Here is a 16,100-nt window from a genome sequence, read left to right as displayed (position 1 = left end):
ATGGGGAAAACGTTCCAGCTTTGCCTGAAAGCCCCGGTCCTCTGCTAAAAAATGCACAATGTCAGAAATGACACCTGTGCCCCCCCCCCCCCCCCTGAATCCGCCAATGACAGACCCCGTAATTGAAAGTTTGGAATCTGATTAAGCCCACTTTAATTCATGTTTAAAATAATATGCCACAATTAAAGACAATAAACAGAAGAGTTTAAAATACTGTACCTAAACAGAACAGAAGATATTGACTTTTTCACACTAGCCGATTTTGAATATCTCAATTTCAACTTTTTCACTCCGCCCTAGTCATTAAATCGACACACGCATTAGGTCGACTTGGGGAAGGTCGTCCGTCAAAAGGTTGACATGGTGTTTTTTCCTTTTGTTGACCCAAATGTCGGCACAGTGGACACTAAAAGAGTGCACCGCATCCCCTCGCATGGCTCGCTGCACTCGCTAGTGGTGTTGACCTAATGCTTTTATGCATTTATATTTAGGATTTATTTTATTTTTCACAGCTTTAAACAAGAAATGCACATACTCGGGTGGCACACTGGGTATCTCTCAGTTCCTCTTCATAAGTTATTACCCACCTCCCACTGCTTCTTACCCTAGCAGGCAGGAAGTGGTGCAGCATCCATTGCTCTTCAGGGGTTGAGTATTGCTTGGTTGTGTTATAAAAGCCAGGCAGGCCCCACATTCCCATACCTCCCAAAATGTGTTGTTCACCCGGAAAGAGGGTGTGGCCTCGGGGAAGACGGCATGGCTTCATGGCAATGCAGAACTCTCGATGCATCGCCCCATTTTCATCACTATTGGTGACATGACCAGCTTTCTGTGCGCTGTTGGCCATGCTCCTCTCCCTCGGTCTCAGTAAATAGACACTTTGCACAATGTCTATTCCCTGCTGTTCCCTCCTGTGGGATACGGGAAACCATACTGTCCCGCGACAGTTGGGAGGTGTGCATTCCCATCACAGACATAGAAGTGCAGTCACTGGCTGCTTCTCCGGTCCATACTTGCCTACTTTTGAAAACTAGTTTCAAGGAGATTATCGTTGTTAATAGAATTCTGCAAAGCGCCCCATTGAGGGGACATGTCATTCTTCACCCAAAGGGCGTATCTAGTCCCATATATGGAGAAATTGTGAAATTAGATTGTGAATGTGGCACCTAGAAGCGTGGGTGTGTAATTTCAAATGACTTATATCCAAATGTAGATGAGCCCCAAAGCAGTTAGTAAGAGATACTATACTTGGTAAAGTGCTGGGAAATGGTGCTGATGATTCAATGTAAATGTATCTATCTCTCATTCCTTTTTCCCAAAAAATGTAACAGTGTAATGTGGGCTAGGGGAAATGAGGGAGATTGCTAGACTAATGAGGGAGATTGCTGCTATTTCAGGGAGTCTCCCGCAGAATGCAGGAAGGTAGGCAAGTATGCTTCTCCCCAGTTTTAGCTTGTGGGGCAGAACATGGTCATTAAACCACTGCCTGAGTGAAATTCTGTTACTCATTCAGTATTTGCATGTCCCAAGTGTTGGATTTGATACCCATATGTGCATGAAAGGGGGTGGAGACTGAGCGAAGACAAATGGCTGCCTTACCCTGGGTGACACAAATCCTAGTTTCAGCCCTGGAGTTGGACAAGAAAGCAAGAGATAACAGCAGTGTAGCCATTTCAATAGGGAGTCACTGACTTTACCTGTCACTTGTGAGAGTGCCCAGCAATCACATGTAACTATTGTTGGTTTGGCCTGTTCTGCATATCCACATTGGAATGACTTTACCATGCCCCTTATGATACATAATGCATACTATGTTAAGGAATAATCACTATCACATGTGACCTGCATAATGTAAGGTCACACGTCTGATTGCCATTACCAGTTCAAACTACACTGAACATATTATCCTGACCTAATTGACTCCACCCAAACTGTCAAGTGAATCAGATGTCACTTGCATTCACCATTTACATTATGTCTGGTTTCTGCTTTAAAATATCCGTGCCGTGAGTTGGTTATGGTCCCTTATATTATACATTTTACTTATAATGAGACAATTTATTTTATGATTCTGTCAAGATTCATGTCATATGCTGCTGGTGGAGACGGTCGGACCAGTCTGTGCACTGGTTTTCCCAGCTAGCACATTAAGAATACATTATTAAACACACATAGACATGTTGTGATGTAAAATCTTCTACAGGACTGTACGGGATAAATTTACTAATGCTTCTAAAAATGATGTTGCTCATAGCAACCAATTATATTATTTTCTAGGATGCAATTGAGAAATGATAGACATAATCTGATTGGTTGCTAGTAGTACGTTTATTTATAAGGTGCCACAAAGTGTCCGCGGCCACGTACATAGCAAACAAAAAACAAAAGACAAGGTAACGTACAGGGTGTGTTGAAAAATACAGTATAAATAGGGGTATAGCTGGTAGATTATTTTCTGCATCAGTTCAGAAGTACTGTAGGTGTCAAAATTGTCGAGGAGACTGAAAATGAAGTAGGGGAAGGGAAGAACAGGACAGGAGCACAGGTGAGGTAAAGAGGTAGGGTGAGTACGTGAGGAAGGAGGACCCTACTCATAAGAGTTAACATTCTAAAAATAGGTGAGTGGACGAACGAAAAACAATAGGATAAGTAGGAATGGATGGGAACGGAGGCAGGATAGGAGGATCAAAAGAGGTTAGGAGGAGGGATAGGCTAGTCGAAAAAAGTGGGTTTTGAGGGAGCGCTTGAAGGAGGTAAGGGAATCAGAAAGCCTGATGGGTGGCGGGAGGTTGTTCCAGTGCAGGGGGGCAGCGCGAGAGAAGTCTTGGACACGGGAGTGGGAGGAGGTGATTAGGTGAGAGGTCAGTCGGCGGTCTGCGATGGAGCGAAGAGGACGGGAGGAAGTGTGGATAAAGATCAGTGAAGAGAGGTAAGGAGCGGTGGAGGAGGAGAGAGCCTTGTAGGTGGTGGTGAGGAGTTTAAAGAGAACTCGGAAAGGAATGGGGAGCCAGTGAAGAGATAGACAGAGGGGGGAGGCAGAGGTAGAGCGGCGGGAGAGGAAGATGAGCCTAGCAGCAGCATTAAGAATGGATTGGAGAGGTGCGAGGCGGGTGAGAGGTAGCCCAGAGAGAAGGATGTTGCAGTAGTCAAGGCGGGAGATGACAAGAGAGTGAATGAGAATTTTGGTCATGTCAATGGAGAGGAATGGTCTGATGCATGAGATGTTGCGTAGGTGAAAGCGGCAAGACTGTGAGAGAGCACGAATGTGGGGGGTGAAAGAGAGGGAGGAGTCAATGATGACACCGAGGCAGCGAGTTTGGTCGGTGGAGGTGATCTCGGTTTCACCAATGCTGATGGAGATAGTGGGAGAAGAGGGTATGTTCGGGGGATGGAAGATTAGAAGTTCAGTTTTAGCCATGTTTAGTTTCAGGAAGCGTTAGGTCATCCAGGCTGAGATGGCCGTGAGGCATTCGGAGACCTTGGACAGGAGTGATGGGGATAGGTCGGGGGAGGAGAGATAGATGAGGGTATCATCAGCATAAAGGTGGTAATGAAAACCATAGGAGCTGATGAGGGTGCCCAGAGAGGTGGTGTAGAGGGAGAAGAGGAGAGGGCCAAGGACTGACCCTTGGGGAACACCGACTGGTTGCGGGGTAGTAGGAGAGGAGGAGCTCGGAGTGGAGACGGGGAAGGAGCGATTGGAGAGGTATGAGGTGAACCAGGAGAAGACCGTGCCAGTGATGCCAAAGGAGCAGAGGGTGTTGAGCAGGAGAGGGTGGTCAACAGTGTCAAAGGCAGCCGACAGATCAAGATGGATATAGAAGAGGCCTTTGGATTTAGCCGATAGTAGATCGTTAGTCACTTTGGTCAGGGCAGTTTCAGTGGAATGTAAAGGGCGGAACCCGGATTGGAGGGGGTCTAGAATGGAGTTAGCAGTAAGGTGGCTTAGGAGACGATTATAGGTCAGACGTATTGCTATAGGCAATATCACTCACTTTTAGAAGCTTTAGTAAATATACCCCTAAAGGCCCATACACTTGTCTGATTTGGCCTCTTTTCCCCCGATTCCAATGGATCAGGATGAGAAATCGGGTGAAAAGTGGTCAAATTTGAGGAGGTTGACATCTGATCTTATGTGTGGGAATGGGATTTCATATTATTATTATTATTATTATTATTATTAACAGTTTCTTATATAGCGCACACATATTCCGCAGCACTTTTCAGAGTATAGTTGAACATTCACATCAGTCCCTGCCCCAGTAAAGCTTATAATCTATATTCCCTACCACATGAACACACACAGTCATTCTAGGGTTTATTTTGTTGGAAGTCAATTGACCTACCAGTATATTTTTGGATTGTGGGAGGAAACCGAAGTACCCAGAGTAAACCCACGCAAACATGGGGAGAATATACAAACTCTGCACAGTTAGGGTCATGGTGGGTATCAAACCCACGACCTCAGTGCTGTGAGGCAGTAATGCTAACCATTACACCGTCCGTGATGACCCGCATAGAATACGGTTCTAAAAAGCAAAAGCCTTTGGTAAAAGGTATTGCTGGTATTGCTAGTGACAGGGAGGTGTTCATAAGGGTGGGTGGGCACAGCATTAGGGTGTGCCTGTGCACCCCTAACACTCAATGTGCGCACGCCTATGCATATGATATATATCGTATGCAGAAGGACCACCCCTGGGTGGTTTAAGGGGCACCTTTTAAACTTTTTTGGGGATTTTATGTGCAATTTTGAAACTGCCGCAGTTACCAACGGCAAAGCTTCCCATTATTAGAGATGAGTCGGTTTGGATTTATATATTTTTTTTCCATCAAAGTAACACAAGTTGAGATAATCCCCATTACTATTATTGGCAGTGTAATGCAAGTGAGAGACGATAGCCAATAAGATGTAGTTTTAAGATCCAAGTAAATGTGAACCCCATCACCGCTACACAATAATATTTATTTACCAGACCAGATCCAATAAAACTATGTTCATTTATCTTACATATAAAGAATACAGTTTGTGAAATAATGTGTGTATACAGGGTGGGACTGCCCACATGGGTACAGGGGAAACCCCTGGTGGGCCCCACTGCCTGAGGATTCAACCATTCTTTTAGTGATCAGGTTCCAGACTGTGCTTTGGAATGATACATTATACATATGTTACATGATACTGCACAAGACTTTCTGTATTCTCTACAGTGCATTGCACAGTATTTGCTATATATATATATATATCTCTTATATATTTGGCTACATCTGTCACTCAAAGTGTGTCTGGAGCTGTAACGCTGGGTTGTGGACTTCCAGCTTAATTTATGATTGTCATCACCTGTTTTAAACAGGGTAATTGATAAGAAAGGTGTTTAAGAACAGGTGATGGTAATCCATAAATTAAGAAGAAAGTCCAGAAACAGAGCAATGTGTCCCGCCTGGAGAGGGTCATGTTGGAAGGTATGCACCCCCCTCCCTCCCCCCCCCCTCCCATTCACGGCATCCCCACGATTAAATGGCACATGCAAAACACTGACATGGCTATGGTCGACAATGAAAAAGGTTGACAAGATTTATTTTTATCTTTTTCAATGTTTTCATATTCATTCTCATGTGTCGACATGGACACCAATGAAGTGCCACACTTATGTCAACATTTACATCTGTTGACCTTTCTGTGTTGATTTTTTTCTTGTGGCAATTCGCGGCACCCCCCGCGACCCCCCTCCCGCGATTTGCAGCACACCCCCCGCAATTCGCGGCACCCCCGGTGACTCCCGCGATTCGCGGCCCCACCCCGTGACACCCCCCCTCCTGCGATTCGCGGCACCCCGCGACCCCCCCTCCCACGATTCGCGCCAAACCCCCGGCCCCCCCTCCCGCGGTTCACGGTGCCCCCACGACCCCCCCTACCGCGATTCCCCACCCCTCACCCCCCCTCCTGTCATTGCGGCAACCCCCCGCCCCCGCGACCCACCCTCCCGCGATTCACTGCAACCCCCCCCTCCCGCAATTCACGGCATCCACCCACGACCCCTCCTCCCGTGATTCGAGGACACCCCTCACCTCCTCCCTCCCCCCCACCACCGCGCACGATTCACGGCAACCCCAGGATTAAATGGCACATGCAAAACACTGGCACGGCTATGGTCGACAATGAAAAAGGTTGACATGAGTTTTTGAAGATTTTTTTTTCATATTCATTCTCATGTGTCGACATGGACACTGATGAAGTGCCACACTTATGTCAACATTTACATTTGTTGAACTTTCTGTGTTGATTTTTTCTTGTGGCGATTTGCGGCACCCCCCGCGACCCCCCTCCCGCTATTTGCAGCACAACCCCGCAATTCGCGGCACCCCCGGTGACTCCCGCGATTCGCGGCCCCACCCTGTGACACCCCCCTCCTGCGATTGCGGCACCACGCGACCCGCCCTCCCACGATTCGCGCCAACCCCCCGGGCCCCCCCTCCCGCTGTTCACGGTGCCCCCCACGACCCCCCTACCGCGATTCCCCACCCCTGACCCCCCCTCCTGTCATTGCGGCAACCCCCCGCCCCCGCGACCCACCCTCCCGCGATTCACTGCAACCCCCCGCGCCCCCCCCTCCCACAATTCGCGGTACCCACACCCCCCCGCGCGACCCCCCCCTCCTGCAATTCACAGCAATGCCCCTATCATGCCTCATATCCCAGCCTCCTGCTCTCATGCACCCGAACTCCCACCCAGTAGGAGGAGACACTGACTAAGGGCCACCATCCTGTACTCCTGTACTGACACTCTGGACCCTCACCCACTGGCAGAAGCTGCACAGTATCTCCCACCCTCCTCTTTAGTCCCCCTTATGCCCACACACCCATATCACTACCCAGCCTCCTGTTTTCCTGTGTCGTGTCCTCCGCCAGTGGGGAGCTGCTGACTCAGAAACACCCTACTATACTATTGCACACACACACCTAAACAACACGCACACACAGCCCCCCCCCCCCCCCCACACCCACAAATGTCACTGTACCATCCACACTATCAATGTACATCTTATGCTGGCCACACATCAGACCAACTTTCATCCAACCATCCAACTAGTTGGTTGGATGGAATAAAAATCTGGTACTGGATGGGAGCAAATGTAATTTATAATTCAGTAATTTGCTCCGAAAATCTGGAAAAGGACAAAACCTGTCGCTCAGACAAAGTAATGCAGTTGTATCTGTTTGATTTAAAGAATTTCACTGAATGTTTTTTTTCCATTTTCTTGGGTTTTGTGCGCAAATTGCTCTTTGTCATTTGCTCCCATCCAGTACCAGATTTTTATTCCATCCAACCAACCAGTTGGATGGTTGGATAAAAGTTGGTCTGATGTGTGGCCAGCATTACTCTGAAACCGCTTTTTAATTAAACAAAACAATACACACCCCCTTCCACATCATATGCTCTCTATTTAACACATTTCACCTATAACTCAAGTTGCAATACAGGCATCTTTCATACAATTCTAACCATCTTTCTCATATGCAAATGATCACAAATTAAGTGGGCGCAGCCCCTTACGACGGTGTGAAGAGCGCCCGTAGGGCGCGATGAATCACCTAGTATATATATATACATATATATATTTTTTTATCAAGGGGCCCAGGGTCATGCACTCTGTAATGGTTAGCCAAGCCTCTGTGTCAGCTGGCCACACCCCCAAACATGGGCCCCTACCAGTACATTCTCCCACGGGTCCCTCCTGCCCCAATCCAACACTGTGTGTAAACAGATTACTACAGATGGGGCCATTCTCTCCCTTGCCGGCAGCATGGCAGATTTCAGTATCTGGTGGCTGCTGGCGGAGGGCGGGCAGACGGACGTAGTCGCGCGATTGTCTCATACTCTCGCACGTCCATTGTTGAGAATGGGTCGCGTAAGTGTCTCCAAAGCGCACGCGCGCCCCGTCTGCCGGCTGGCGATAGCGCAGGTTGGCAGACGGCGCAATCTGTACACACAGCCTAATGATTGTGAATTTGTATGGTTTCCCTACATTAATGTAATCTTAAAGCCTTAAGGAAATGGAAAGTTATAGCTGGACCAGATATACTGCTGTACATATGTAATGTACAGATTTTTGACATAATGTAATTATACCCACCTAATATTAAGGCACACCAGTGGACTATTAGGGTGTGGAATATACTGTAGATACATTTTGTTGACAGTCAGTGTGCCATGGGGAATAATACTGACACAGTTGTAATGTTGCTTAAAGCATTTTAACCATGTCAGCATAATAACTTTTAATATGATTGGAAAGCATCATGTTTACAGTTATAATGTTGACACAGTTAAGTAACATTACAATCAGGGCCATCTTAACATATAGGCTCAATGGGCAGCTGCCCAAATGCCCTTTAATTCTAAGGGCATTCGAGTTGGGGCAGATTGGGTTGTGGGCATCTGCCTCCTGAGCTTCTTTGGAGGCAGTAGACAATGCTGCCTGGTCACTCTGATTGTGAATCACACACAAACAGAGCGACCAGTCAGCATTCTCTTCCTGCTTCCCAGCCTGGAGGATATTGGAAGAGCTCCAGCCATCCACCATTCTGATTGGTGGATGACTAGAGCTATGCACCAATCAGAGTGCTGACAGCGATTCACTGTATTTAAGCAAGTGGAGAGATGGCATGGGACCACAGGAGGGGCATTTTATAAAAATATATTTGTTCTTTAATTTTTTTTCCTGTGAATAGGTGTAGACAGTGGCGTAACTATAGCCCCGCAGCCCCCGCGGTGGTGGGGAGGCACTGAGAAGGTGTGGGAGGGGGGGGGGGTTGCGGGGCTATGGTTACCCACTGTCATCCGCCCCTGCCGGCGGCGCTCCTGCTGCTAATAAAAAACAACCCCCACCCATAGGGTTAACAAACCCCCCAACCCTGTACAAGTACTGTACCTCCTGCCACCTGCGCTTCTGTCTGGTCCTGGCTCCTGCTGCTAATAAAAATTGACACTCAGAAAATGGCTGCCCCCATTCAGCAGACCATTTTTAAGGTTGGTAAAGGAAGCCGCCACCTCCTCTAGCATCCTCAAAAACTGTCTGCATTATGGGGGCAGCCATTTTCTGAGTGTCACTTTTTATTAGCAGGAGCCAGGAGAGCCGGGACCCAACAGAAGTGCCGGCGGCAGGCGGTACCGGCCGCACAGGGTTGGAAGGTTTGTTAACCCTACGGGTGGTTTTTTTTCTTCATTAGCAGCAGGGGTCAGGACCCGCAGACAGAAGCGACGGCGGCAAGAGGTACCGGCTGCAAGGGGTTGGGGGGTTGTTAACCCTACGGGTGGGGGGGTTGTTTTTTTTTAGCAGCAGGAGCCGGGACCCGCAGACAGAAGCACCGGCGCACGGTGGGGGGGGTTTGTTAACCCTAGGGGGGTGCCGAATTTGTGGCAGGGGGGCGCAAATTTTAAAGTTACGCCACTGGGTGTAGAGAAGACCCAAATGCATTTCTTTGCCCGGGGAATACAATGTTTTTAAGACAGCCCTGATTACAATCTTATCAATATTATGCCATCAACATTCTCCCTTCAGATTTAATAAATGGGGGGAAAAAATGATGGTACTTGTGTATTTTGGCGGCGCCCATCGCATCGCATACCATAACGCATGCGATGGTATGTGATGCGACGCGATTTCGGTGGTTAGTGTACGATGGCATACAATTTTCAAATTGTATGCCATTGTACATGGCATACAATCAGGGGCGGATTGGGATGTAAAAACAGCCCGGGAAATTTATGGAAGCAGCCCTGGGGGCGGGGTCTGCTGAGGGGGTGGAGTCTGTCAAGAGGGGGCGGGTCCCTAATAATTGAATCTGATTTAGAGTTGCATGCAGTTGCAGCCTGCCTTGTAATATTGATGCAGTTGCATATGCAACTTTATGCTAATGCTGTTACACTGCCACCATTGGCTGCATTATTGAAACTTTCACCAGCAACCCCAACAGGTAACAAACATACTGACCCCCAATATAAAACCCCACAGAAAACAAAAACATATGCCCCCACACGACAAAAACACACTGGCCCCCAAAGAAAAAACATTGTCCCAAACAGAAAAAGAATACACATTGGTGGCCCCAACAGGAGAAAAACACATGACATCAGATAAAAAAAAAAAAACATTAAACGCTAGCCCCCACAGGAATAACATAAAAAGTTTTGGGCTCCACAACAGCAAAAAAATCATTGAGAGGTGCTAAAAATAGAAAACAGCCATCACATATTACAATATCTATCTATCTATCTAATAACTTTTAGTATATCTCCGATTTTTTAGCGATAACACATGTAGGCAATTTTTTTATTGAGCTTCGCATTTTTTACACTGTTGTTTTTCTATGTTAAATTTATTGTACTGTTTGTTATTATATTCAATGCTATTGTGCATTTTTTATATGTATAAAATAAATTCCTATATCTTTAAAAAAGAAACACGTTTCTTATACAGGTATTTGTAGTCACTTAGACCTCTATCCAATCCATTGTATATATAACAGCTCACACATATATAATCTAGGAACTGCGGCACTGCGGTCTGATTGAAGTGTGCAAATGAAGACTCTGCACCTTGAAAACCCCGAAACCTTTATCTTTGCCAATGTTTATATAAAAAAGTTTTTTCTACAAAGCCTACGAGTGCCGCCATTTCTTCTGCAATCTACAAAATCATATGGGAAGGCACCGCAGCAAAAAACCCCAGTGGGATTGAGTGCCGGTCCGCCCCGTGGTCTATATATACTGTATAAATATATATATTTTACTTCCTAAAATAAATAGATGGTTTTTCTAATTACTTCAAACATCTAGACGCCGCCGACTGGATGGCACCCTCCATCCCTGTACCACTGGGCCCAGCAGCACATTCCTGGTGTGGTCGGACCATATGGAGCAGGCAGCTGCAGTGCTTCCCGCACCATTACATTACACAGAGGGCAGCACTGCAGCCCTGACCGCATGCTGCTCCTCCGTTCATTAAGGGAGCGCCTCTCTCATACTGGGGGGGAATGCTCATTACAGAACCTCCCCATACTGTACATATAACCCTGTCACCCTGGTCATATGCTTGGCCCTAAAAAAAATAGTATATAGTATATATATATATATATATATATATATATATATATATATATATATATATATATATATATATATATGTGTGTTTGTGTGTGTGTGTGTGTGTGTGTGTGTAAGACAAGAACAGGCGCTCTTTGGTGCAATAACGCTTTTTCAAAAACTTTTATTCCATTTAAAAGACACAGATAAAGCTGCGAGCTTTATTACACAATATGCAGAACACTGTAATGCCCATTACACAATATGCAGAACACCGTAATGCCCATTACACATTATGCCACACATTATGCTATGCGTAATGCCCCAAGTACTGCTTATACACATAATTCCACCAGTAGTGCCCCTTACACAATGCCCCATTATTGCCCCTCACAAATTACACCTAGTAGTGCCTATTATACATATTGCCAACAGAAGTGCCCCTTACACAATGCCTGGAGTAGTGCCCATTGCAGTATACCCCCATTACTGCAAACTGTGTAATCTAGACTAGTCTAGTCCAGCCCAGAGCCCAGAATCTGGCATCCCGCCACCACCACTACTGCTGCTGCTACTGAAGATGGAGAGGAGAGCACAGCCTGCAGAGGCGCTGGGTCACCCACCCACCTACCCCATGGCAACTAAGAACATTTGGGGGTACGCCACCTCCTAAAGGCCTGGCTTCAAATTTGGGGTTGAGGATTCAGCGCTACCTGAGCATCCGCTCCCCAGTAACACCTGGATTACAAATTGTCCCTCTAAAAAGTGCGGTTCCTTATTATCCTCCTTGGGGGAAAAAATCCCACCTACTGGCTCTTCAGATGATATACGGGTGACTATTGATCTGAACGTTACTTTTATACTTCTATTTCAATGAATTTTTTGTGCTTTATGTCTTTTATTGTAATATACATTGTTGTATGATTAAAACCCCTTTTTCTGTACACACCTGACCACCCTTCCCTTTTTCTTTTTAAATTATCCATTTAATTTATCCAATTTAATCTAAATCATCATAATCTTAGCGCAATCTACCAATCTCTTTTGTTTTTCCACACCAGTTGCTGACAGTACTAGCGCCTGCGTAACGCCCGAACCAGTTGCCGATAGTACTAGCCCTGCGTAACACCCGCACCAGTTGCCGACAGTAGTAGTGACGCTGCATAACGCCTGCACCATTTGCCGACAGTAGCAGAGCTGCATAATGCCCACACCAGTTGCTGACAGTACTAGCACCTGCGTAACGCCCAAACCAGTTGCTGATAGTAATAGCGCTGCATAACGCCTGCACCATTTGCCGACAGTAGCAGAGCTGCATAATGCCCACACCAGTTGCTGACAGTACTAGCACCTGCGTAATGCCCGAACCAGTTGCCGATAGTAGTAGCGCTGCATAACGCCTGCACCATTTGCCAACAGTAGTAGAGCTGCATAATGCCCACACCAGTTGCCGACAGTAGTGACACTGCGTAATGCCCTCACCAGTTGCCGACAGTAGTAGCGATGCAGAACACACTCACCAGTTGCCGACAGTAGCAGCGCTGTGTAACACCGGCACCAGTTGCTGAAAGTAGTAGCGCTGCATAATGCCTGCACCAGTTGCAAACAGTAGTAGCGCTGCGTAACACCCACACCAGTTGCTGACAGTAGTAGTGCTGTGTAGCGCTCGCGCCAGTTGACGACAGTAGTAGTGCTGTGTAACACCCTCACCAGTTGCCGACAGTAGTATCCCTGCGAAATGTCCACACCAGTTGCCGACAGTAGTGGCGCTGCAAAACACACTCACCAGTTGCTGACAGTAGTAGCACTGCATAACGCCTGCATCATTTGCCGACATTAGTAGCGCTGTGTATCGCTCACGCCAGTTGCCGACAGTAGTAGCGCTGCGTAATGCCGATACCAGTTGCTGACAGTATTAGCGCTGTAGAAAGCCCTCACCAGTTGCCGACAGTAGTAGTGACGCTGCATAACGCCTGCACCATTTGCCGACAGTAGCAGAGCTGCATAATGCCCACACCAGTTGCTGACAGTACTAGCACCTGCGTAACGCCCAAACCAGTTGCTGATAGTAATAGCGCTGCATAACGCCTGCACCATTTGCCGACAGTAGCAGAGCTGCATAATGCCCACACCAGTTGCTGACAGTACTAGCACCTGCGTAATGCCCGAACCAGTTGCCGATAGTAGTAGCGCTGCATAACGCCTGCACCATTTGCCAACAGTAGTAGAGCTGCATAATGCCCACACCAGTTGCCGACAGTAGTGACACTGCGTAATGCCCTCATCAGTTGCCGACAGTAGTAGCGATGCAGAACACACTCACCAGTTGCCGACAGTAGCAGCGCTGTGTAACACCGGCACCAGTTGCTGAAAGTAGTAGCGCTGCATAATGCCTGCACCAGTTGCAAACAGTAGTAGCGCTGCGTAACACCCACACCAGTTACTGACAGTAGTAGTGCTGTGTAGCGCTCGCGCCAGTTGACGACAGTAGTAGTGCTGTGTAACACCCTCACCAGTTGCCGACAGTAGTATCCCTGCGAAATGTCCACACCAGTTGCCGACAGTAGTGGCGCTGCAAAACACACTCACCAGTTGCTGACAGTAGTAGCACTGCATAACGCCTGCATCATTTGCCGACATTAGTAGCGCTGTGTATCGCTCACGCCAGTTGCCGACAGTAGTAGCGCTGCGTAATGCCGATACCAGTTGCTGACAGTATTAGCGCTGTAGAAAGCCCTCACCAGTTGCCGACAGTAGTATCCCTGCGTAATGCCCACACCAGTTGCCATCAGTAGGGACGCTGCATAATGCCCACACCAGTTGCCGACAGTAGTGACGCTGCATAATGCCCACACCAGTTGCTGACAGTAGTGAAACTGCATAATACCCGCCAGTGGCGTAGCTACGTTTTGGGCGCCCCCCCGTCGCCGCCCCGCCGAGCACCCCTACCACGCCGCCCCGCCGAGCACCCCTACCCCGCCGCCCCGCCGCCCATGCAAACCCCCCCTCAATCCCCCACAGCCTTACCTATCGCGCTGGTCCCGGCGGCTCCGTTCTTCTGCTGAGAACCACCAGAAAATGGCCGCCCCCATACAGCAGACAGTTTCAGAGAACTGTGTGCTATATGGGGGCGGCGATTTTGTGGTGGTCCTCAGCAGAAGAACGGAGCCGCCGGGACCAGCGCGATAGGTAAGTGACAGTCTGCGGGGGATTGGGGGGGGGGTTTAACTATAGCACCGCAGCCCCCGGCGCCCCCACATGCACAGCGCCCCCCCCGCTATAGTTACGCCCCTGATACCCGCACCAGTAGTAGTGCTGTGTAACGCCAGCACCACCACTTTATTCACCTTAAAAGCTGGCTGGCAGGCTTGCTGGCTGGCAGTGGATCTACTTCTCCTTTCTTTCATTAATTGTGCTCCTGTGTAGCTCCGCCCCTTCCACTCGCGTAGCTCCGCCCCTTCCACTCGCGTAGCTCCGCCCCCTTTCCACGATGTGCTGTCATGACATTACAGGGGGTTGGGATACAGGCGGGAGCTCTGCTCTGTGCTGCCGGCGCTGCTGTCTCCAATGCAGTCAATGTGACTGAACAGTGAACTGGCAGCCGGCAGCAGTAGTGTACAGCAGGGAGAGCGCCTCTCATTGGCTGCCGCTCCCTGCACTCATAGCTTCCTCACACAGACGCCGGGCCGGTGACACTGCAGACTTGCAGAGAAAGACAGTACCGCGGGAGCAGCTGCTGCCGGACATGCGCACCAGCCCTCCCGCGGACATGTTAGTTGCAGCCATATTTGTTTGGGGCAAAGTCCGCAGCCCAGCCTGGGAGGTGAGCAGCCCCTTTATGACTTTTATGGGCCGGCCCACCGGGAAACAGCCCGGTTTCCCGGCAGCCCAATCCGCCCCTGCATACAATGCCATACGATGCGATGCGATTAAACATTGTATAAGCACCCTAATGGGTGCTTATACAATGTTAAGCACCCTAATGGATGCTTACAATGTTAAATGCACCCCCACGCCACCCCCCCACTATAAACGTGAACCCGAAGCGTGGCGAGCGCAGCGAGCCCGCGAGGGGCGGCGGTACGCGTCCTACGACCTTTTCATACCCCCACTATCCACGTCGGCGTGGAGTTGAGAATAGATTAGTGTGACAAGCGCAGCGAGCCACCGAGCCCGAAGCGTGGCGAGCGGACGCGGATACCTGTGAAGCCCGCGAAGGGACACGTTTACCTGTGAAGGTATCCGCGTCCCCTCGCGGGGCTCACTGCGCTCGCCACGCTTCGGGCTCGGTGGCTCGCCACACTTATCTATTCTCAACTCCACGCCGACGTGGATAGTGGGGGTATGAAAAGGTCGTAGGACGCGTACCGCCGCCCCTCGCGGGCTCGCTGCGCTCGCCAGGATTCGGGTTCACGTTTATAGTGGGAGGGTGGCGTGGGGGTGCATTTAACACTGTAAGCACCCATTAGTGTGCTTATACGATTTTTCATCGTATAGGGGGTCAAAATCGTATCGCATCGCATCGCATGCCATCGGGTACATGGCATGCGATGCGATACGATCATCGTACGATGCAAAAATCGGGCGCCGCCAAAATACACAAGTACCAAAATGATTTTAGCATGCAATTAACATTGCTGTTTAACACAGATGGTATTTTCATATGAGGCTTCCATATAATATGTCTACTAATTTAATTTCCTTTAGACTTTAAAGACTAAATTTGCTATTCTTGTCATATACAGTACAGTATATATTTTATATTCAGTTTACTTAACAAGCTTCAGAAACAGATTTACAATTAACAAGAACAAATAGATAATTTTTTAAGACATAGCTACAGCTAATGTGTATGTATAAAAATATATATATATATATATATATATATATATATATATATATATATATATATATATATATATATATATATATATATATATATATATATATATACTGTAGATTCCTCTACGTGAATTTGCTGTTTCAACTTTGTTGCATGGAGCGAGCACACAACAAT

The 16,100-nt window shown here is 48.0% G+C and overlaps 1 long non-coding RNA gene across 1 annotated transcript in view; it reads right to left on the bottom strand.

The window, feature by feature from the left end:
• LOC146026044 (uncharacterized) overlaps nucleotides 1–14,779 on the bottom strand; it is a 91,896-nt gene extending 77,117 nt beyond the window's left edge. Inside the window, exon 1 of the long non-coding RNA XR_014454344.1 lies at nucleotides 14,431–14,779. This is a non-coding gene — a long non-coding RNA (uncharacterized LOC146026044). The remainder of the gene's footprint in view (nucleotides 1–14,430) is intronic.
• Nucleotides 14,780–16,100: the final 1,321 nt, after the last annotated feature.

The sequence above is a fragment of the Crinia signifera genome, chromosome 1 (assembly GCF_055691185.1).
Source record: "Crinia signifera chromosome 1, ASM5569118v1, whole genome shotgun sequence".
In the NCBI taxonomy this organism is placed as follows: domain Eukaryota; kingdom Metazoa; phylum Chordata; class Amphibia; order Anura; family Myobatrachidae; genus Crinia; species Crinia signifera.
Note: the sequence above shows the minus strand (reverse complement) of the source record. Positions and strands in the feature narration are given on the sequence as shown.